General features: G+C 38.6%; 1 pseudogene; it reads right to left on the minus strand.

The window, feature by feature from the left end:
* Positions 1-3,664, minus strand: part of LOC124250203 (Y-box-binding protein 1-like) — a 52,580-nt pseudogene extending 48,916 nt beyond the window's left edge.
* Positions 3,665-25,598: the final 21,934 nt, after the last annotated feature.

Genomic DNA, 25,598 nt, shown 5'->3' on the forward strand with positions numbered 1-25,598 from the left:
ATATTTACCGCAGTTATGGATTATGCTGTCTTCCTTCATTTGTTTGAATAATTACTTTATGACTGAGACTTATAGAAACCTGATTAAAAATCACCAGGAATACTGTTTCTTTTCCGCTCTTCATGCTATTTAGTAAGGTGTGAAAAACAATTATAACTATTAATAAAAAACTGACTATTTAAGCAGCTGAACAGTCAGTATCGTTACCTTTTTTTTTCCTCCTTGGATTTTCAAGATAATCAATGGCCGTTTTTGTAACAGTGAATAATTGAGCTTTGGGAACCTGAAAATGGAAAAATAGAAAAAAAAAGGAAAAGGGCTTTAAAAATTCACAGTCATGAATACAGATTCTGCATACTAATCTTGAACTCTGCCTGAAGCCATGGCAATCCTCCCCAACCTGGACTCTGGTTCCCATTCCATGGATCTCAGGAGAGCAGGACTTCCGAATGCAACAAGCATCCATGCTAATAATAATTTAGAAGGTTTAAGGAAGCCATTTATCAGAATCAGGATGTTTCTAAAGTGGTGTTTGTCAGCTGAGATGTTTAGATTTGTTCTAATGACAAAGAAGAATGAGGTTAAATTAATCAAGTAATCGCCAAAGTTTTGCTTTGGTAAAGAAATTAAACACTCATTCTGGAAGTCAGATGAAGGTTCCATGTAAAGCTGGATCTATATGGCCAGTGAAAAAAGTGTTTCAAAAAGGAATAATAACATGCAGCCCCATAAAATACCAAAACCCTTTGTAGGTTTCCCTCTTTTGTGGTAAAAGCATAAAAGGAAGAGCAAGATCGTGGGTTTTTCTCAGAATAAGTTTTGCTCCATTTAAAAGGCACACATTCTGAGGTTATATCATCTTTATCTCTATTTACCTACCTACCTATCTTTACCATCATCATCATCATCATCGTTTTTCTATCTCAAAATGTGGAGGCAAATCTCCATCATTCTCATTTAACTGGTCCTCGAAATTCCAGTTCTGGGTACCAGTGATAAAGAGTCAAGACTTCAAGGATTACCCTGTAGCTCCAGGCCTACTGTTAATTGGCTAGATAACCTTCTCAGTCTACTTTCTCTAACTAAAACTCAGTTTCTCACCAGAGATTTATTACAGTGATATAGATAATCTGGTCCAGTGCTACACACAAATTGTCTTCTGAGGACCAGCAGCGTCAACATCACTTGGGTGCTTGTTAAAAATGCAACCTCTTGGGCACCATCCCAGACCTATTGAGTTAAAAATTCTGGTGGTGGGACCCAGAAAGATGTATTTTAACAAGTTCTCCAGGTGATTTTGATACACTCTAAAGATTGTGAATTAGTACTAATCTATCTCACAGAGATGATACTCTTGATTATAGAAGATTTATAGCCAGGATTATTATTACTTTTTAATTTTTTTGCTGAGGAAGATTAATCCTGAGCTAACATCTGTTGCCAATCTTCTTTTTTTTTTTGCTTGAGGAAGATTAGCCCTGAGCTAACATCTGTGCCAATCTTCCTCCACTTTATATGTGGGTCACCACCATAGCATGGCTGACGAGTGGTGTGGGTCCGTGCCTGGGATCTGAACCTGTGAACCTGGGCCACCAAAGCAGAGTGTGCCCAACTTAACCATTATCTTATGGGGCTATCCCCTAGCCAGGATTATTCAATTGTAAGTTTCACTCTTGTTAGAAGGTTTGGGTGTCCTGCTGAGCTATCAACACTCTCTCACTTGGTAACCATAATAGCTGGGGAAGTAAATGAATCTTCGTGGGTCAGGCTCCTTGGCGCCTTCCAGTTTGGAGGCTCTAAGAGATGAAACATTCCCACTTGGTTGAGAGAGCACTCATTGTTTTGTTCCAAAGACTCAATAGTTCTTCTTGTTGAGGAGAACTCTGTGGAAGAAAGGAGGTAATATAGTAAAATGGGTAAGAATGCAGGTTCTGGAGTTATTTTCTGTTGGGTCCTAACTCTCACACAAGCTCAACAGCAGCTTACCTTATTAACCTCCTAGGGCCTTTGTAAATGGTATAATTATAGGGTTTTGTTTGGATTAAATGAGATAATGCATGTAGAAAGCTTATCCCTGGTCCTGACCCACAGTGAGAGCTAAATACATGTTGCCTATTTTTGGAGATTAATGTGAACTTTCCTGTAATGGGATAGAGGCCAGAAGAAGGAAAAATGTTCTGTGAGCGTCACCCTCAGGAATAAAAGAACAAAAGTGCATTGGAACATACCTCCACCTTATGACCCAGCAATTTTATCTGGTTATTCACTGCTGAGAAATACACAATATGTCTACAATGGGCAAGAGTTTTCATCACAGCCTCATTCATAAAAGTTTAAAACTGGGAACAACTCAAGTGTCCATCAACAGGTGAATGGACATATAAACTATGGTATTTTTATACAATAGAATACTAGTCAGCAATGAAAAGGATGAACTCTTGATGTACACAACAACATAGATGAATCTTAAAACATGTTGAGCAAAAGAAGCCAGATGCAAAAGCTGCCAATTCTATATTCTGTATCTTAACTTAGAAAACATACAAAACTAAGGATCGGATTGGGGCAGTAGTTGCCTAAGAGGGAAGGCTGACTGGAGAGGTGCCTGGCACTTTGGGATGATGGGAAATATTCTATTTCCCTATTGGGATGTTAGTTATGAGCATGTATATGTCATCAAAACACATCAAATGTACACTTAGAATGAGCAATTGATTCTATGTAAACTAAAACTCAATAAAAAATAACCCCCAAGAAAATGCACCAGGTCTCCTAGTTACCATCTCAGAAGTTCATGTGAGATCATAGGCTACAAGAACTTTATAAGATTTCATAACCTTTAGGAATTCTCCATTGTTTTCTCATATATGTAATTCTCCATGATGAATGGCAACCCAATTCCAAAGTGAGAAATAGATCAATGACATCTCTGGGAACAAAAAGAAGCTATACTGGACTGTATCCAAACCCACTTTATGAGAAAAATTGCACATTAGCATAATTTACTATCTTCTAACTCCCAAGAGGAAATTTTGTCTCGTTTTCAAATTCTCTTAGAAATATTTGGTTAAAATTAAGAATGGTTTGCCTTGGATCCATTCCCATTCCTACCCGGTACCTATTGCCACAATGCCTATCATATTGAGTGCATTCATTCAGCAAATCAGCAAGCATTAATTGAATATCTGCTGCCTGCTCAGTAGAATCTTCAAAGAGGTAAAAAAAAAAAAAAATAGGTGTTAACATGACATTTTAGAGCTGGGCAATCCATGTGGTTAAATAACCTCTTATACCTGTAGAAAGTGCAACACAGAGAGGGCAATTGGCTTAATCAAGGTCATTTTTGCACTGCTGGGCCTAAATCTTTTGAATGCCAATCAAAGAATCTTTTCATGGAATGCCATTGGTATAGTTCTTGCTTTTGGAGGATTCATAATCTATTTGCAATACTCCTGGAAGCACAAGCTGGAGATTAATTAGGGGATAAAGAAGGAGACGGCAGAACAGGGCAAAGAGATTTAATGTTTGAGCATCTCCTAGTGCCAGATAATTTTCTGGGTTTTAATTCTCTAAACTGTCCAAGAAATGCTTGTTTTTATTTACCATATTATAGTTGAGAAATCTGAGGCTCGGAATGTGTCCATGACTTACCTGCCATCATCATGGTGGAAAGTGGCAGAACCTGGGCATGTAGGCTCAAAGTCTTTACATGATATGAAGCTGGAGCATTATAAAGCAATCTTTCAAGGAAATGATTTCAGTGAGAAAATCCTCAACAGACCAAACCAATCAATTACCCTTCCTTGTTTTCAGTAAGGAAAACAGAATTTTAAAGCCAGTTTGGGGTGTCCAATGTAGGATGGGAATTTGCATGTTCCACAATGACAGAGAAGCGAAAGGCAGACTGGGAAGACAGGACTGAGAAAGGAGCATGTCTCCGGCTTTATTTATTTTTTTTGCATTCGCTATTAGTGACAAAGAACAACTAATCAAGCATTTAATACTTTCTTTTTGCCACTCAGTAAAAGGTTTGTTATTTCAATTTGTCTCCTAGGTGTCCTATGTCAGGAGATTACTCTACCAGAAGGTTTTCAAAGTCTAAGAAATTAAATGGGCGGTTCTTAAAGCAACACTCTCTTGAAAGCATCATTGCAGTGAAGTAATAAACCTGAGCGCAGAAATCAGGTTTTCTTCTCTCAGCACTGGGGCTCCTTCCGTTACTGTTAGTGTGAGTTCTGGGTGTATCAGAAAAGAAACTGGAACCCCATGCTCATGGCAATCACCCTTGTGATCCAGAAATGAGAGCATGCTGCCCAACTATATCATATTAGGGTTGCAGAAAATTACCTCCTCCCCCCCCTTTTTCTGTTTGGGTATTTTCTTAGTTCATTGCATTTTTCTAGCTAGTAGTTAGATTGCTTGAAGCTCCAGTGTGACAAAGGACAGAGATAGGGTTCTGGAAGTGCTTGGCAGGGAACTCTGGTGCTCACTATAATGCTGCTGGAATCCAGGATTTCCAAGGATATTCAGACCACCAGCCTGACCAACCACAAGATAGACAGCACAGCTTTTGTCGTGCCAGGAGTCTGCTCATGGTGCTGTTCAGGAAGTCTCCCTGAGTGAGTCATTTTATTACATTGTGGTGGGCAGAATTCTAAAGAGGTCCCCAAAGATTCCTGTCCCCTGGTTATTCAGTCAAACACTAAGCTCGGTACTGCTGTGAAGGGATTTTGTGGGTGTAATTAATGTTACTAATCAGCTGACCTTAAAATAGGGAGGTTATCTTGGAGTCTCAGAGTGGGCCCAGTGTAAACACATGAGCCCTAAAATGTAAGTAGAAGAGGAAGGCAGAAGAGCCAGTCAGAGAGATGCTGTGGAAGAAGAGGAGGCAGAAGAGATGGGCAGTGTGAGAAGGATTTACCTCACTGTTTCTGGTTCTGACATCTAGGGGGGCAATGTGCAAGGACTGGAGAAAGGCCTCTGGGAACTAAGGGTGACCCCAGTTGACACTCACCAAGAAAACAGGACCACAGTCCTACAACCATATAGATGAATTCAGCTAACAACCAAATGACTCTGGAAATAAATTCTTCTCTGGAGCCTCCAGAAGGGAACACAGCCCTGCTGACATCTTGGTTCCAGTCTTCCGAGACTTGAAGCAGAGAAACCAGTGGAGCCCACCAGATTTCTAACCTACAGAATCAGGTATAAGAAATAGGTGTTGTTTTAAGCCACTCAGTTTGTGGCAATTTGTTGTGGCAGCAACAGAAAATGAACACAAAGCTGTTGTGATGGGCACTGAAGAATCTCCCTGTGGTATCTTCAACCTCACTTCTTCAGGTGTCAGGATGAGGCACTCTTTTTGGACAATTGATCACTTTTCAGAGATTCTAATTAAGAGCATCGATCTTTTTGTTCGAGGGTGGAGGAAGTAACAACATGCGCCTTGAACCAAAATTTCATTTGGATGGACTTACTGTGGTTAGGGTTCTTCCTTTTGCTATGTTTTCCACTCAGGAGATTTTGAAGGGTTAGTTCTCAAAGTCAGGACAGCGGGTACTTCAGGAAGTCTCCAGAGGACTGTTATTTAACTGACCCAAGACAATAGTAAGAAGATATTTTGTTAGTTTCCTGGGGCTTCTGTAACAGCCACAAACTAGGTGGCTTAGGACAACAGAAATGCATTGTCTTCGAAATTTATGTCTTATTCTGCTCCCGGAGGCTAGAAGTCTGAAAGCAAGGTGTTGGCAGGGCCGCTGCTCTCTCTGAAGGCTTTAGGGGGGCTTCCTTCATTGTCTCTTCCTGGCTTCTGGGGTTGCCAGCAACCCTGGCTTTCCTTGCTTATAGCCACATCACTCCGGTCTCTGCCCCCGTTGTCACATGGCGTTCTGTCTGTGTCTTCACATGGCATTCTCCTCTCTATGTGTTTGTGTCCAAATTTCCTTCTTCTTAGAAGAACATCAGTCATTGGATTAGCGGCCATTCTAAACAGTATGACCTAACCTTAACTTGGCAAATTATCTCTGCAAAGACCCTATTTCCATATAAGGCCACATTCTGAGGTTCTGGGTGAACATAAGCTTTTCAGGGGACATTCTTCGGCCCATTACAGACGTGATGTTTGCTTCCTACTGTAGCTTTGCAAAGAGAGATTAAGCACCTAAGGAAACATTTAATACATTATTCAAATTCATCGTGGTTTTCTCGTTTAAACAGGTCAAAAGATTAATCTATTGTTTTTGTCTGTGTGGTGCTAAACCAAAGTGATTGAGGTTTAACTCTTAGAACTTAATGAAATATTTCACAATATTTTAAGGCAGTAGAATAAAAATCATGTTTTCATTATGTCACCAAAGGAGACAGTGACTAGTTTAGAGTTACAGAATGTTGGATTTGGATGTTATCTACCTCCCAGAAATCACAATAACACTTCCAAGTCAGTTGTTCTCTGCTCTAAGAAAACAAAACACACAGCACACACATAACATATGTTGGTCTGCTCAGTCTTCATGGGAGGGTGTGAATGGGGAGAATTCATAATACCGAAGGATTAATTAATGACAGAAGTGTTTTATGCCAAAAAGATGTATTTAACATTTGGTTAGTAGCTCAAAATTCAATTTACAAGTTTTATTGTGGGAAATCAAGCACATCTCAACAAACTACATATGTCCACGTTTAATGTGTGTGGACTTCGTTATTTTACACTTTCACGTTAGGATGCAACTTTCAAATACTAGGATTACTGGAACCAGACTTTCATCAACCCTGGCTAATCAATATTTTGCATTTGCCTGGGTGTTCCACGACAGGCTAACCCACACTAGACCAACATATTTTCATCAACTTTGGTTCTACACCCAAAATGGCACGTGTTTGTGTGTGTTTACTTTACTAAATACTTCGAATTACTCTTTGGCAATGATGACGTGGTATCCAAAAAAATTAAATGGGCACCCTCTTCATCCCTTTTTGTCCTCTTTCAGGGTCTGCTGCAGCCAGGAGAAGTAGTCGTGCCCCGAAAGAACAGCCAGTGCCTGTCCAGTAGTCGTGATCTTGGGTCCTGAATTGCCTTGTGTCACCAACTTCCCCCTTTCCTTTACCAACCTCATGGTTGTTCTTGCTCCCGTTCCATTCTGACTTTCCTAATCCTTTCAGGGCTGCACTAATCAGATCTCTCAGGGCTTCCACGTCTTTGCTTCGTTTCCTCATTACTGTTCTTACCTCTTGAGCCTTATGTAGCCGCTCTGCAGACACTTGTCAGGAGACCCCTCCTTACTTCTGAACCTGTGTCTCTCTCATCTGGCCTCCCCCCTTCTAGTCTTGCCCTACTCCATTCTATCCCACAAACTGCAACCAAAGAAATCTAAGAAACCTCCGACTGCTGTGTCATTCAGTGTGCAAACTCATTGACCTGGTGTGTGAGAGTCTTCGTGGTGTGTTCCCTGCCTACCCCTACGACTTCATCCATTGTGTCCCTTCTCTGTGACCTCAGTTGTTTTACGTTCCCTCTTCCCTCTATGCATTTGTACACTTTGGCTTTTTCCCTCCATGTCTGGTACATTCTTTCCTTTCCTCTCTCTGTTCATTAAATAGTTGCTATTTGTCCACATTGACCTAAACGTCATGTTCTCTAGGTAACTTTGGTCACTGAGGATTTTCTTAGAGAATGTTTCCTGTACTTACATCACCCTAAACTTTCCCTAGTTAGTGCATGTGAGTGAGCATCATAATGATCTGTTAATTTATCCTCTCTCCCCAAGGTTAATTGTAAGTCTGGGTGTGTCTTGTTACCAAGATGGCATGTGGAAACCATTCAAGAAATATTTACCATTCGAATAAAGCTGGAAAGAAAAAGAAAAAAAGAGACGGAAAAGAGAAAAAAAAGAGAAATATTTACCACACAAGAAATCAAGGTATGAATGTATCAGTAATGACTTTTCTCTTCTATAAACATTGAAATTTTTTCCAGAGTGCATTTCTCTCATAGACATCTACAACATATGCACGGTTGAAGCTCATGGGCAAATCTTAGAGACGTCCTGTATAACATAAGATAGATCTTTGCAGGCGTGAAATGCCAATGTTAATGAGTAAGAATGAGGGTTGCTGGCACAAGCTTGACTACAGGAAATATAAGCCTGTTATTGTAAGGTCAGTGTAGAATTCAAAATATGGGTGTTAACAAACCGTTAAACCATGATCATCATGAATGTACAGCCTCTTGCAGGTCCCTCCACTTAGGAGATGCCTGCAAATGATTAATAGTTATGGTTTCTGCAAGCCAGGTATAAATGGACAAATTGTGCTCTTACTGATGAGCAGAGTCATTCTGGATGCATTTGGATCAGATTGCTTGCTGGGCTTGTCTAATGCCTGCACGATTAACAAATAACCATTTTGCAATTTGGGCCACCAGTGCCAGTGTTTGGACATAATGGAGGAATAGGCGGAAGGCTGTTGTGTTTCTCTTGATGATGGAAATATCTAAAGTAATGCTGTTCTGTCTTTTCTGTTCTTGGGATCACCTGAGGATCCTTTTAAAACACAGATTCTGATTTACTACATCTGGAGTGGGGCCTGAGTATCTGTATTTCTTTTTTTTATTGAGGTATAATTGACATATAACATTATATTAGTTTCAGGTGTACAACATAATGATTTGATATTTGTATATATTGTGAAATGATCACCACAATAAGCCTAGATAACATCCATCACCATATATAGTTTCCAAAAATTTTTTTTCTTGTGATGAGGACTTTTACCATTTACTGTCTTAGCAACTTTCAAATATGCAATACAGTCTTGTGTTAAGTATAGTCAGCATACCGTGCATTACATCTCCATGACTTATTTATTTTATGACTGGAACTTTGTGTCTTTTGAGCCCCTTCACCCATTTGGCCCACCTGCCCACCCCCCCACTCCCTGCTTCTGGCAACCACCAATCTGTTCTCTGCATCTCTGTATGAATTTTTTTCTTTTTGGTATTTTTTTAGATTCCACATATAAATGAGATAGTATGCTGTTTGTCCTTCTCTGACTTATTTCACTTAGCATAATGCCCTCAAGGTACATGTTGTTGCAAATGGCAAGATTTCATTCTTTTTATGGCTGAATAATATTCTTTTGTGTGTGCATATCTATCTATCTGTCTATCTATCTATCTATCTATCTGATCTACCACATTTTCTTTATTCATTCATTCATTGACGGACACTTAGATCATTGCTATACCCTGACTATTGTAAATACTGCTGTAGTGAACATGGGGATGCAGATATCTTTTTGAATTAGTGTTGCTGTTTTCTTTGGATAAATATTCAGAAGTGGAAGTGCTGAATCATATGCTAATTCTATTTTTAGTTTTTTGAGGAACCTCCATACTGTTTTCCATAGTGACTGCACCAATTTACCTTCCCATCAACAGTGCCCAGGGTTTCCCTTTTCTCTGTATCCTCACCAACACTTGTTATTTCTTATCTTTTTGATAATAGCCGTTCCAACAGATGAGGTTATATCTCATTGTGGTTTTAATTTGCATTTCCCTAATGATTGGTGATGCTCAGCACCTTTTCATGTACCTGTTGGCCATCTGTATGTCTTCTTTGGAAAAATGTATATTCAGATCTTCTTCCCATGTTTTAATTGGATTTTTTTTTTTGCTATTGAGTTGCATGAATTCTTTATATATTTTAGATATTAACCCCTTAGATATATGATTTGCAAATATTTTCCCCTCTGAGAATCTATATTTCTAACAAGCTGCCAAATAATTCCAAAAACCTCACTTTAAATAGCAAGTTTCTAGAGGATAAGAGGCGAGGCTTTTAATTTTTACCTGTTTTTATTCTATTACTAGCCTTTCAAAATGGAGTTTTTGAGCGGTCAAGCTAGGAGGACATGGATGGGAGGTTCACAGAATGGGTCTCCGGCCTTTGTGGCTGAGACAGACAGTGAGTTGAGGGGATTCAGAAGCCATTCTGTAACGTCATTCAGAACAGAGCTACTAACAAATTTGTTGTTCCCTGCCTCTGTTTCCACCTTGACTTCTGAAAGTGCAGAATATTAAGAAAACTATTAAAGGTTGTACACATCTTTTTCCTCTCTTACCTATCATCTCCAAATAATACACAGAAAATGTCAGTCTATTGAGAGTGATTTCTTTAAACCTCTCCCCAGCATATAGGCTTTTGTAGTTTAGCTCTGCCCATGGTGCTGCCGTGGCTTAGCTCTGGAGAATGTGTTGATCTAGCTCCTTCAGGCTCATCTTCCAAATGAGAAGCAGGAATATTACTCAAAAAATGGAAGACTCTTGCCTCTGCTTCTTTTTGTTCTTCCAAGTTTGTATTGAAGGAAGAAAATCATTGACAACAGCAAAACCTATGCTTCCCTGGCATGGACTTGATTCTGATTTAAGGTGTAGACTGGCTAAAATTGCATCAGGCAGATTTAACACCCACTTCCTCCAAGAGTGTGTTGATTGCCAGAGGTTCTTTTTACTTGAATTTTAAACTCCTATTGTCTTATTTGATATTAAAAACAAGCAGTTTAGCTATGAATGCTCAGGTGGAGGCTGGAAGATTTCTGACCTTCAGTTTTCTGCATGGTCATCAGTAAGCATGACTAAGGTCTTTACCAACAGGTAGACCTGGATGGGTCATGTTCTGCTCAAGCACTTTCCTGCATATTCCCTCAGGGGGTTTCTCAAACCTTCTTTCTTTGCTTTTACATACTTGAAAAAAAAATCAAACCAAATCTTCACCTAACATCAAATGTCTGATTCAGTCAGCTTCAACACCTCATCTTTGTGTGAAAATGAATATATTATATTTGTGATGTTCTTTCTTTTTCCAGTTGGTCAATGAACATATCAGATTCTGCCTTCTTGTGTAGTTAAGATTTTCAGTGTTCATGTCAGAATAAAGTGAATCTGTTGGATCTAACAGTCTGGGAAAATGTATTTGACTCTGACCTTCAGAATAAGACCTGCCTTTTATGAAATACCCTCTATGAGCTAGGGACTATGCTAAGTATCTCACAGCTGTTATATAATTTAATATTATAACAACAAAAGCTGATACAACCAACTAATACACAAATCTTTTAGAAATAATGAGAAAACAAAACCAAAGCAGCATGCGGAAAACATAAGCAAACCACTCAAGGCCACACAACTACCAATAATAATAATAAAAAAAATCTGATGTAGGTTGGGTTGTGGCTGGTGTTAATGCTTTAGCCATCAGGTTTTACTTCCTACTGCTTCTGTGTCTGCCATATGTTTTTCTGAAGGTGCATTTCTAAGGTATGGTCCTCATGACGTAGTATCACTTTGAAAATGTCGCATGGAAATAGCATTGAAGTGGGAAAAGTTTAGTTCTATCTCTGGTTCTGTCAGAAGATTGCTGTGCACTTTGGAAAGTGGTGAGTCATTTCACTTCTTGGGACTTCCTTTTTTTAATCTGTCATATAGAAATGGAACTCAATATTTAAAAAATTTATTTACATCGCTGTCGTTCTCGTAATTTATGGATGATATGGTGATTGAGGGGCTGAGATTTTGGCTGTACACTTGTTTTTCTTGCTGAAGTGCTTCTTTTTCAGCCCCTACTCTTTCATCCCACCCTTCCTTGGAAGGTCAAGAACCTTTTCTCTAATCCCATTCCACCATTTGCATCTTGCTCTGCTCGCAAGTTTCCTGTTTCTGAGTCCATTACAATCATTTATATGTCAGGAAGTGCAGCACAGATTCATTGCAATTTGAAAACATTTTTTGAAAATTGACTCAACATGTGCACAATATCCCTGGTCAACTGCCAAGTCTTGCTATATCTTTGGTGTGCTGTCAAGCTAACAGAGTTGTAAATTAAATAAAGTGACTGTCTGAACGCCAGGAAGCTGAACTTAGAAGACATTTTATCAAAATAAATGATCTGAATTAAATAATTTTGGCTGCTATTTAACTCAGTTGTAGGTAACAGGTTTAGAGGAAACCCAGCTGGTCCAGAGAAGCCCAAATTCTCCTACAGGGCTCTTTTTTATTCTAATGAACCCCTGGACGACACCATCGCTCGCTTCACACTACAACGTTGCAACGTACAGAGATCTGTTTATGGCAAAAATGGATTTGGTTTTTCTCCTCACAAAGCAGAATGAAAAGTTCATCACAGCTGCAAATTCTAACTGTGGATATTCCTTCTTATTTGGATGCCATCATTGATTTCACTTTTTGCGTGAATTTTCTGAAGATCTCTAGCCTCTGTAATCGTGGTGGCCGAATAGATCAGGCCAAGATTTGACAGCTAGTAAACTTTTAATTAATGGGCAGATGCACTCACCAGACCTTTAAAGAACTCTTATAAAGAACTCTTTAAAGAACTTTAGCTACACATGTAATGCACACTTATAAGGTTCCAAGAACTGTGCTAAATGCATCAAATATATTTTCTCATTTAACCCTCAGAACAACTCTCAATTGACAAACGAGAATTTTGAAATAAAGGGAAGTCATGCCGTTTTCCACAAGATAACAGTAAAAGCAAAGCTGAAATTTGACCTCATGCCTGTATAATTGCAAAGCTCATGCTCTTTGCTCTTGTGTCACCAACTCATGACATTTCTATGGGTTCAGTTTACTGAAAGAAGCACAAAATGTCTTCTAGCAAAGATTCTCTTATTGAGTGCTCGAGAGTTACGTACTATGAAAGAGGTGAACACTGCAACAAGACTGCCTCTGTCTGGGTTTTTACTTCTATAAGTGAGTTTGCACTTACATTGAAATTTTAAGAAATTCAGTTGTTTTCTTTGGAGCATTTTGAACTTCTATCACACATTCTGTGTTCATTAATATATCAAAATCCTTAAAATTTATCTTTGTAATTTTATGTAAATGCTTGAGATGAAAAATGCTACTATACCGTGGTCTCCACAAACAAGTTTCCTCTTTTTTTGAACCCTCCACCGTTCTTTAAGACCCATGCCTGGCATAAAGCATGTGGTATCCCACATACAAAATAGAGCAACATTGGCACAGATGTTAGCTCAGTGACAATCTTCCTCAAGCAAAAAGAGGAAGATTGGCAACAGATGTTAGCCCCAGTCTTCCTCACCAAAAATAAATAAATATATAAATAAAATTGGAAGTCAATTGGAATGTCACATAATAGAGCTGTTTTTTTTTTCTTACCAATATTTTGACCTCCCTTCTTAACATATCCGTCAAACGATTATTGAGTATGTACCTAAGTATTCCAGTCATGGAGAACTTTTTAGTTTCTAAGGTAGCCCAATCTGTGTTTTATTCCACTCTTTTGGAATGTTCTTCCTTATATTAGACAAAATTATGTTGCATTGGTCTAAATTCTTAGCTATGTAACCATACAGAACAAATTTATTTCTTCTTACACAAGACAATATTTCAACATTTATGGATAACTCTTGGTATGCCAAACTAACTATTTCCATTTATTTTTACCATTCTTTGTAGGAACTGGTTTGGAAACTTCCATGTCTTTGTCTCTTGTCTTTTGGGGGCAGAGGGACCCTACTTCTTCAATATCTGTTTTAAATGAACTAACCACCTCTAATCTCAATGTGGTCTGCTCAGAATAGAGTGGACCTGTTATCGTCTTTGTTATAGACATTAAATATGTTTGTTCATTAGTAAATATGTATTAGGCTTCTTTTAGTTGCAAGTTGTAAAACAATCTAAGTAAAAAAATGTTACCAAAACAGAAGAATCTATACTAGGAGTTTACCACAGTGTGCACAAATCTGATTAGGTTTCGGGAAGATCTGGAGCCCAGTACACAAATGCCTAAATGTTTGAGCCTTACCCTTTTAAATTTCAGCTGGAATAATAGAGCAAATAAGAGAGCAGAGCACTGTATAGCCTGCCGACTCTTAAATATCTCTCCAAACTCTCCCGCCCCTTCATCCTCTGCTAGCACACTTTTTGCGCCCACCTTTGGATTTCAATTGGGTTGCAGCAATAGCATCAAAAGGGAGGTTGTGGCCACAGCAGTTCACAGTACCTCCATTGCAGATGCATACAGGTTTCACAGAAAGTCAGATTCTAAGCAAATTAAATGTCCCCCCAAATACCAGAGAGGTTAGACTAATTATGGTGCATCCAAATGATGAAACATAATGGGCCCTTCAAAATCATGGATGAAGGATTTATAATGACATCCGAAAATGTTGATGATATAATTTCAGTGAAAACGGAAGGGCAAGAAACTGCATAACCTGTGTGATTCCAATTACATTAAAAACCAAGACTTCCACGTGGAAAATGAATAAAAGCTTAATAGTAATTATATCTAGACTGTAGATTATGGATGATTTGTAATTTCGTCTGAACATCTTTCCACAATTTATATGAGGGACGTTATTAATTTTATAAAAACTAAAATATAAAAGAAAAATATAACTATGACTATTAAGGTAAATAGGTGTAAATTTTGCTAATTGTGAGGATTATGAGAGTTGATACATACAAAAGGCTTAAAAGAGTGTAGGTACTCAATAAGTTCCCTTTTCTTTCTTATTTTCTCTGTTCAGCGCTGCGCCCTTATAGGAAATAATCTGTGAGGATATTGCATACAAAGGCCAAATTGACACTGAATAAAATTTAAGTCAACAGAATCAAAATACAGCGTGTTGGAGGCAGAAAATAATTAAGCGCTGTGGGTGGAAGCACCCTCCGAGTGACTCTAGGTTTTGTCTGATTCTATGATCTACTCCAGTCTGGTCCAATTATGTGTAGCATAATTAAGGGAATAAAATTCACATTTACGTTCACAGTAGTGTATGTGTTTACACGTTTCAAGGCTGATTGCCATTTTTGAACATCATTTAATGTGCCAACGCTCTTCACACGTGAACTTCTCCTGTTAGAGTGAAATCAAATTGTTAGAGAGTCTCTCTGACCCAAACTTAGAGATAGAAGTTTGAGGTTCGGGAAGTGCTCTTCAATGTGAAGTCGAATTGAAACCAAGGTGCACCGGAAATGTTTCCTCTTCAGTTTTCCTTTGTCTTCGTGTTGGAAACGCTTTGCTAGTTCATTGTTCTGTCAGAGTATTCAAAAAAAAAATTACCCTTGGCTTTTGTTTAACAAGTTTTATATTTGTACCGTCTCCTCCCATCTCTCCTCCGCGCACCATTTTGCTTTCTTAGCGGTGAGTCTGACGCAGCTGAAGCCTGCCTCAGTGCATAATTACAAGCATTTAAGATGAAACCAAGCCACCGATTATACAAATGAAAGGAGCGAAAATAACAGCATTTTGTATAAACAAGGGCAGAGAGACAATTTGTTCTAGTCAAAGATAAATAAAGTTAAACTCTACCCAAATTACCACGTGTCAAGCTAATCAGAGGAAACATTGTTTCTCCAATGCTATTGTGCAAAAATAATTGAAATGACATTTTAAAAAATCTAGCAAAGGTAAATTTTTTTTTAAAAAAACAGGCCTGCAAACTTCCAGATACTTCAGCCCACCCTAAGAGCTATTTGTATTGTGTGCTCGACTGAAATAATTGAAGAGCATAGTTTCAAAATGTATTCTTTCTGCTTGAGAGAATCAGGGCCATCTCTTGGGGTTCAAAGTAAACCCGGTTATGTTAGAGGGACCTCCCAAATTCCCCAGGCTGTCCTCTTAATAATCATCCCATGACATTTATCTTCTGTTTGTTTATTTCTATACCTTTATATTATCTGTCAAGATGCTCATTATAAAATCCATTTACGTGTCGTCTTTTCTTACATATTGTATATGAAATGTCTTGGTAGTGAATCAACTTTCTCAAAAGAAAATTGGTGCAAGTTTAATTCAGAAATTAATTTAGACTTTCATTGGGGCAGTTATCAAGTGGGAAGACTAGAACAAAGACGAATAACGTATTCATTCTTTTTGTCCCTCATTCTGTCTATTCTTCTCTGAGGTCAATATTGCTTAAGGTTATAAAATGAAAACTCTACAAATTGCAATCACATAACTGTCAGGCGCCTTATTAAATTTCATTCAGTTCTATACCAATTCTTAAGGGACCCTCACTATCTTCCAATTTACCAAAGATTGAATAAAAACTGATCAAAAATTTATGGGATTGAAAAGTCATGCTAAATTTGATCTACTATTACTGGAGAGAAAACTAGGCCGAGAAGTTCAGCATATTAGACAGTGGGGAGCCATCGAAGGCTTGTGGACAGAGGAGTGACATGATTACATCTGGCAGTGACACACAAAATTCATTCCTTGGTCATTGCTTACATGTTTTTTTCCCCTTTACTATAAAGGCATAAAAAGTATTGTAACATGTCAAAGCGTACAGACTCGTGGGAAGGTTAAATTGCTGTGGCGGACAGTACTCACAATATTCTTGGAGTCTTCCACATTTCCTAGGCTTTCTTGGAGTGAGGCAACTTGTTCTGGCTGACGGTCTCTCAGTGGCATATGTCACGTCTGGGCTAAGGCCAGAACAAACTGGTATGCCTCCTCCATCCTCGGTCTCCCTCAGTGGCAGCTTTGGAGGTCATCGACTGAGGTCGTGAGTCATGAGTGGGAAGCCGCCTATAGCAACCACAAGAAGGAGAGCTGCCCTGGAGCATTGCCCAACATAAATGATAAACGTTTGTTGAATTATGCCATTGATATTTCAGCGTGGCCTAGCTTATCCTACTATTGAAATGGCAAACAAGTACAAGAAAAGCTACTCAAGCTTACTATAATAGGAAAAAGGTAAAACAATGAGATACCGTTTCACCCATTACATTGAAAAAATAATGGAAAACCAGAAAGCACCATGTTTCCATGAAGATGCAGAACAGCACAAACCTTCTTGCACTGCTGGCAGAGATATTAACAAATGATACAGCCATTTCGGAGAGCAATTTGGCAGTTAGCAATAAAATTAAGAATGACATGATCTATGGATAACAATCACTGTTTCTTGGTCATATACCCCATTACAAATGTTACATAGGTCTATAAACGGAATATGCTCAAGATTATCATACTCTCTCAGTTCAAGCCTTGCTAACACGGTTTTTGTGTTGATATTTAGATTTCAACTGGGTTACAGAATATTTGTGGTAGCGAAAAATTTGAGGTAACTTATGTGTCTATTTCTGGTATGAATAAGTAAAAAATCACAATCAATGAACTGGTTACATCCAGTAAAACTTAGACTTTAAAGGCTTAGTTTTGAATTATAAATTAAGGAAATTCAGCATAGTTTACATAAACTGAAAACACAAACACACAAATAAGATAACATTAGATGTTTTACAAAGTTAGATATGTAGCCAAGACTGTGGAGAGGGGGAGAAAGGAAACGGGCACTGACGATAAAGGGGAAAATAAAAATAAAAATAAAAGTAAAGTAAAGCAAGAGAGGGGCTTTGCACAGAACAATTGAGGAGCATGGTTAATTCAGCTTTGTAAGCCTGCGGTAGTAAAAAACAATAGAAGGAAAAAAATAATTGCCTGTCTACTTCAAATTTCTCTTTGTGACATATCCATTTTAATATACTTGTATCTTCTATACCATGCATACAAAAACACCTTTAAGATTAGATTCATCTTTGCATAAGCCTATCTTACCCCCACGGCAGGGACCTGTCTCTTATTATCAACATGACCTTTGTCAGGGATTCATAAAACATCAACTGAAAACTTCCTTAGATAACACCTAGTCCAAATAATAACCCCATTTTACATAACCCTGACTCAAGTGCTGAATTCACTTTTTTAAACTAAAAGAAAAATTCAATGGGGGCCGGCCTGGTTCAGTTCTCACATTCCACTTCAGTGGTCTGGGGTTGGCCGGTTCGGACCCCAGGTGTGGACCTACGCACTGTTTGTCAAGCCATGCGGTGGCAAGCATCCCACATATAAAGTGGAGGGAGATTGGCACGAATGTTAGCTCAGGGCCAGTCTTCCTCAGCAAAAAAAGAGAAGAATTGGCAGCAGATGTTAGCTCAGGGCTAATCTTCCTCAAAAAAAAATTTTTTTGTAAAAAAAGAAAAATTCGAGGGTCAGGGTCAGCATTGAAAGTTAGATCATCCATTATCATTAATCAGCTCTTCTTCCATATCCGTGTGTCAACCGACAAAAACAGAAACCAATTTAAGAGGCAAAGCATTTATTTGGGATCAGAGAATTGCAACTCCAGGAGCACAGATTCAGGTAGAAACCCAAAGAGTGTCCTGCTAGGGAGTACAAGTCAGGCAAGGGAAGTTGTATTACAAAGAGTTTTGGTTGAAGTTGGAGGCAGAGAGCTAGTCTTGGCTGAACATTGATTGACTATTGATGTTATCTTCAGAAAGTTTACAATCATAAGTCTCTGTGGTCAGGATGTCCGTTCTCCTGCTGATGTCTTGAACAATTGCTGTTTGGGCCCAGTCCAAAGGTTTGGCCCAGCCCAAGGTTCAAGACAGCAAGACAGCATCTCTGGAAGGGCAGCTGCGACTCCATTTTAAAATGGCTCCACTGTAGTTAATTATGACACGTGTTACACCCAAGAGTGTGGTGAATGTCTGAACAACATCAAAATAAACATCATCAGTCTGAATATTAGTCGGACTAATTCATGTTACAGCAATTATGCTTTCCACTTGAAAAATATGTTTTAAGATGATGATTTTTCAAGTACGTGGGCAACATTTACAGGAAAATTGTGATGGTATCAGAGGCTGAGCTGTTGATTACAAACAGAGTGAATTTTTGGCTTTATGTGATTTGTCTAGAGGCAGCAAAATGAATCGAAGTGGAAACACAGGGAGCTATCACCCTCCAGCCTCATGGACTTTGATCCTTACACTCAAATAAAAGGGAGCGCTTTAGCTTTCATTTGGTTTTGTTGTTACATTGGATCAAACATAGGAAATGTAAATAATTAAGAAACTTAAAACATGTCCAACTGTAAGAGCACTTGAAAAATTTTCTCCCTAAAAGGCAAATCTCCTGGGATTTTAATCAGAGAAGACAGTCATTTTAATTCTAAACATTTTTTCATGGTGTTCAATTTCTGGAATTTCTCCAAGGAAATTGACGTGCTGTGTAGAGATGAGATCGAGTGAAAGTGGGGAGGATCCCCACCTGAAACGGCCACGCCCCCAAATTTTCCACTGACGGTCAGTTCGATGATGGACAGCGTGTTTGCAGGATGAACTGTAATGTGCATTGACTTCGCAGGCCCACTGACCATGCACACACTCTTTAAGGATTTCATGTAGTTGTAATCGCCATGTTCCCTATTTAAAGTTGCAAGTATAGATTATTTTGAGTAACAATATACCCCTTATCAAGTCATGTCAAAAAATGAAAGCAAAATGATAATAGATCATAACACACACGGCAGCAGAATATCTGGACTTTGTAATCTTGTAGTCTACATTCGGTTTCTCAGCACATACTTTGCTCTAGACTTTTACAGTTATGTGGTACCACAGACGTGAACATCTGTGTATGAAATAAATCCTTTTTTCTAGGAAATCCAGAAATAGAACACAATCATTCAAAATCTTGTTTAATAAAATAATGTTTTTTAGATGACAATTTTTAATATTAGTACCAGAGTGTGAAATTGGCATTTTTTGTGGGGGGTATAAATTGGTATAGTTCTTAAGCTAAATAATCTATGGAAATTAAAAAGGTAATTTTTAAAAAATAATTTTAAGTGTACCAGCTGTGTGACCTGGGGCACATGCCACTTAATCTTTCTGAGTCAACTAGTTTTATGATATCGCTACCTCTAAGTGCTGACATTTTTGTGTACTTATTACGGGGCTGGTATTAATTTACATATTACAGTGTAAGTGTGTGAGGCAGGTGTGATTAACCTCTTTGAGCTTCAGTTTCTTCATCCATAAAATAGGGATAATTAACTTGTCTAAAATTTCATAGCTAGCAGTCGGCCAAGTCGGGACTTGAACCCTAGGCTGCTGTACTCTACGGTCAAGGGCAATTTTACCCGCACACAGGCCTATCTTTTCTCCATTCTCTCCCTCACCCCTTCCTGCAAGGGCATCTCAACTCTGCATTGTGGGGGCTGAATGCTTGGTGCATTCTTTCTTCTCCCTTTCCATATTTGTTTGAGAGGCCTTCCGACATACTAATTTAGGTCAAAGACCACTAGATTTTCCATCCTGCTTCTTTGCTTTTCTTTCAATTTTCTAGAAGGTACCAAAAAACCAGTCTTTTCAAAACACACATCTGATTGTGCTATTTTCTACTAAACATCATTTAGTGGTTTCTGATTGCTCCCAGAATAAGCTCTGAAATACTTCCTAAGGTTTTCAAACTTTGCATGATCAGACTCGTGCCACCCTCCTGGCCCCATCTTGCCTCACACTTGCTCTAGGTTCTAATGCTCCACACTTCTTCTTGTTATAGGTCTTTTAGAGAAACTTCCTTTTCTTTGAGAAGTTTTTCTCTACTCGTCAATTAACTTTCTCAAGAAAATATTTCCTTCTCATAGAGTCAATCAGTTTCCTTGGTTAAATGCTCTAAGTGAAACACATTGCATGGCTTCATAGCATTTAGCTCAGTTTATTGTGTTTTCTGTGCATCTGTTGACCATCACACAAAAGATACACATTACCATTTAAGAGGGAAAGAGTGGGTAATGTCAGCAAGATAGTGGAATTGGAAGCCCTGGACCCTCCTTCTCCCCATGAACACAGTGATTCAACAGCAGTGTATAGACAAACTCCCCTGATGGGAAATCCGTAAACTAGTTGAGAGGCTCTTCACTCTGGGCAAATGCAAAACCAGCCACGTTGAAGCTGGTAGGAAAATTCAAGACACTCTGACCATAACCCTGGCACAGCGCCATACAATCAGAAGGAAACTTGCAGCTCCCAGTTTCTACCCGGGGAGAGAAAGAGTTGGACCACGAGTCTAAGATTCCAACTTTTCTGGGGGCTTCCCAAGATACTGGCTTCCATCTCACCTGTCTCTGGGCACTGATAGGACCTGGCAGATTCTAGGAGCCTGGGAGCCAGTGAGCACAAAGATGGTGGTTTGAAATAGCTTGCAAGCAGTCACTATAGCCCCTTTCCCAGCTCAGAAGAGAGTGAGCAGGCGAAAATTCCCAGATCCCAGCTTCTCCCTGGGGAAGGAGAAAGTTGGATCATGCCTCCAATGTTCCAAATTTTCTGGAGTCTGCCCAAGGGACTAGTTTCTGTCTTGTCTGTCTTGGAGCATCAATGGGTCCTGGAATGCTCTAGATACCTAGGGGCCAGTGAGAATGAAGACACTGGTTTAAAGTAATATGCAAGCAGTCGCCATAGCCCCTCCCTCAGGCTCCATGCAGAACAAGTAGGTGAAAAATCCCAGATCTCAGCTTATCCCCGGGGAGGGAATGGGTTGGACTGCATGCCCAGATCTTCCAAATTTACCATAGGCTGTCCAGGGGACTAGCTTCTTCTGTCTTGTCTGTCATGGAACACTTACGGGACCCACCACACTCTCCATTTGGTAGGGTACGCAGAAGAGTCTTACTTCAGTAGTGGGGAATAGTTATCCCTGGACTAAGCATTGCTTCAGCACTACCTAATGAATATCAGTAGAAAGATCTAGAAATATCAAACCATTTGGAGTAACTTAACTGTATCCCAGAACAAGGCTCAAGAATATTTATGGGAACAAAAAATCCTAGACCCAACAAGGTAAATTCTCCATGTCTGGCATTCAATAAAAACTTATGAGGCAGGCAAAGAAGCAGGAAAATATGATCCAAAATGAGGAAAAAAAATAAATCAATCAAAACCAACTCAGAACCGACATATATCAGAATTATCAGACAAGGACACTAAAACATTTATTATAAGTCTATTCTATATGGTCTAAAGTTAATTAGGGATGTAAAAGGTATAAAGTCAGACCAAAGTTGAAATTCTGAGAGTGAAAATCACAATATATGAGATGAGGTGAAAAATACACTGGATTGGGTTAACAGCAGATTAGGCATTGCAGAAGAAAAGGTTAGTAAATATGAAAAGACATAACAGTAGAAACTAAACAAAATAAAGCAAAGACACAAACAAGAATAGAAAATGAATACAGCATCAGTGAGCTGTAGGAAAACTTCGAAGAGCACTGGAAATTCAATTGTATGGGCAAATACAGAATTTAAAAATAAATTTTAATTATCTTTAAAAGATCATTGACTGTTAAAACAAAAATAACAACATAGTGTGGAATTATAACATATGTAAAAGTAAAAAATATAACAACAATAGCATAAAAGGGAATGCTGAGAATAGGAATTATACTATTACAAGGATATGACTACAGTCACACACTGCATAACGACAATATATTGCATATATGACAGTGATCCTATAAGATTAGCACCGCATAGCCTAGATGTGTAGTTGGCTACTATCTTGATTTGTGTAAGTACACTCTAAGATGTTTGCACAATGACAAAATCACCTAATGATGCATTTCTCAGAAAATATCTCTGTTGTTAAGTGACACATGACAGTATGTATGACACATGACAGTATGTAGGATGTGGTATAAGATCACTTGAAGAGTAACTATGATAAATCCTAAATGAATACCATAAACTCTAAAGCAATAAAAATCCCACTGAAATACCAGATAAAGAATTATGGCTAATAAACCAACAAAAGAGATAAAGTAATTTCTTGAAAATATTGAATTTATACAAAAAGAGGCAGAAAAAAAGGAACATGAGAGAGAGGACTGATAGAAAACAAGTCGTAAGACTGAAATGTAATCATGTGAGTAATCACATTAGATGTAAATACTCTAAATACTCAAGTAAAAAGCAGAGGTTTTAGATTGAATAAAAAAGCAAGACATTATGTATGCTGCCTGTAAGAAATATACTTTAAATATAAAGTAGCAAACAGGTTAAAAGTAAAAGAATGGAAACATATACCATGCTAACTCTGATCATCAGAAATATGGAAAGAGTATTTGAAAAGGTGATTTCGTAATGATAAAGGGGTTAGTTTATCAAGAAGAGGTAATAATTCTAAATGTTTATGTACCTAATAACGGATCTTCAAAATACATGACACTAGAAACTGATAGATCAGCAACTAAGAAATAGACAAATCCACAATTTTAGTCATAGATTTTAATACGTCTCTCTCAATGCTTGATAGGAAAATTAGACAGAAATTTGGTAAAGAAGACTCAAAATTGTTAAGATGTGAATTATCCTCTCATTGACCCAAAGATCAATGCAATCCCAATCAAAATCCCCAGCAGTCTTTGTTGTGGAAATAGACAAACTGATTCTAAAATTCATATGGTAATACAAAAGACTGAGAATAGCCAAAATTCCTTTGAGAAAGAAGAATAAAGTTGTAGGACTTATCCTACTTGATTTCAAGACTTACTATAAAGCTGCATAATGAAGACAGCGTGGTGATGGTTTCCCATGTGTATACATATGTCAAAACTAATCAATTTGTATATTTTAAGTATGTACAGTTTATTGTATGTCACTTATACCTCAATAAAGCTGTTAAGAATGATTACTGCAAAGAAATGAATTTCAAGTTACATCAGTAATGTGAGAAAACAGCAAATGCTAGAGAATAACAGAGTCACATTTCTTCTATTCCCAGGACAAGCCTGTTGGAGCACACAGTAAGGTTACAAACAAGCAAATCAAGTCAAACAAGAAGTAGACTGAAAAAAAAAAAAGAATTTTCTAGGAAACTACTTGGTAAATGGATTGCAGACATGAGTATCAATATACCACATCCTTTTTATTTTAGCTTGAGATAGTGACTAAAGCTTGTATGAAATCATCACTCTTAGCAAGATATTTATAAATGACACATCCAAAACATGGAGTGAACCCTATGCAATTGGTCAATGAGCATCATGACTTATTTGGCTACCAGATGATACTCTTTTTTCCCTTTTTAAAGATTTCTGTGTTGTGGGAGATAGCTTATTTAGTTATGCTGGCTACTAAAACACAGTGTTGAAATAAGTTGAATTAAGAGCCAGACCTTTCAATCATAGTGATATATTTTCAGTGACGATAACAAGGTTACCTATTCCAATAATACATAAAATAATTATTTTAAAAATATGGCTTATTTCATCTTTTAAAAACATCTTTTTTCCAAGTATTAATCATGTATATTATATAAATAGACTTGCATATATATCAAATTTATAAATAAGTATATATGCATGGAGGAAAAATCCAAAGCACAAACGAGCCTCCTGGGAATATTCAAGAAGCATGCAGACTGTCCAAGTGAATACTATTGAATTCACACAGAATTGATGAGTGTTATTCTTGCAATTCACCCTACAGGACTAGTTCAAGTTTGAGCTTAATAACATTGGAACTTAATAGTCTTGAAAAATATTACATTTGGACATATTTTATTTTGTGTTTTATAGGAAAGTTGTTGAGATGCTGACCTACAACTATTTACACTAAACATGAAAACACTTCAAATTGCAGAGAAAATACTGGAAACTTTCTCTAGTCCTACTAATGCTCTCGTGTTCCCCCATTGGCTGTCTGCGGTGACGGGCATACAAAATGTGGAATTAAGATCATGCCTCTATCTTTGCAATTTACATTGTTTATTAAGAGCAGTCAAAGCTTTAAAGAAGTCAAAGAACAATAGCCACACACCTAGAGTTTACTAAAACCATCCCAGAGCAAACAGTTAAATAGCAAATTTACCGCAGAGTTTCTATTGTGATTGAGGAAATATTTTGATTTAATATTAAGAAAAAAAATCATAATATAAGATTGTATAGACATCAGCATAATGCACAGTGAGTTTTTCCCTTTTCTCTCCCCTCTGAGTTACAACCAGTAGGGCATCCATTGACCAACAAAGGACCTCCTGCACTGCACACCAGAATGCCTGAGAGATCTGTACATCTATATATCTGAAGGTGGGTGGACTGGACTTCCAGGAGGCAGTGGAACTAGGGGAGCACCCTCCTCGTCTTCCCCTGGCAGTGGTGACTCCAATGTCAGTCCTTCCAGCAGGGAGTACTGAATCCAAAATGGGGATACCCTAGGCAGTGGCAGTGGTGCTCTGATTTGAGGTTTCAAAAAGTACAGCACAGGCAGAGATCAGAGGCTACAGGAGCAACAGTGGCACTCATGGTTCAGCTCCCCCCATCCCCAGCAGTGCAGATGGTGATGGGGGGCTTCAGGAAATGCAGTGGTACTCATGGCTTATTCCCTCCCACTCCTCCAGCAGTGGCAGGTGGCATGTGTGACCTGAGGCTTCAAGAGCCACAGACATACCCATAACCCAGACCCTAGTTGTGGTACCACCAACACTGGCCCTGCCAGCAGTGAAGGCTACATACAAGACCCCAGGTCCAGGGCAGCAACCCCTCTGAACCCAGAACCCCCAGCAGTGGCACTGCTGGCACCCCTAGAGAACTCAGGAGCAGCAACACAGGTGGTACACAAGGCACCAGCACCTGAGCCCGCAGACAGCCAATGGGGGAACACGAGACCTAGGTGAGCCTGGGAGCAGCATTGGTGCTAGCAGCCTGGTGATCTTGGTGGTGAAACCTGAGACTGCAGCAACATTGTAAGCAGCAAGGCAT

The sequence above is a fragment of the Equus quagga genome, chromosome 13 (assembly GCF_021613505.1).
Source record: "Equus quagga isolate Etosha38 chromosome 13, UCLA_HA_Equagga_1.0, whole genome shotgun sequence".
Taxonomy (NCBI): Eukaryota; Metazoa; Chordata; class Mammalia; order Perissodactyla; family Equidae; genus Equus; species Equus quagga.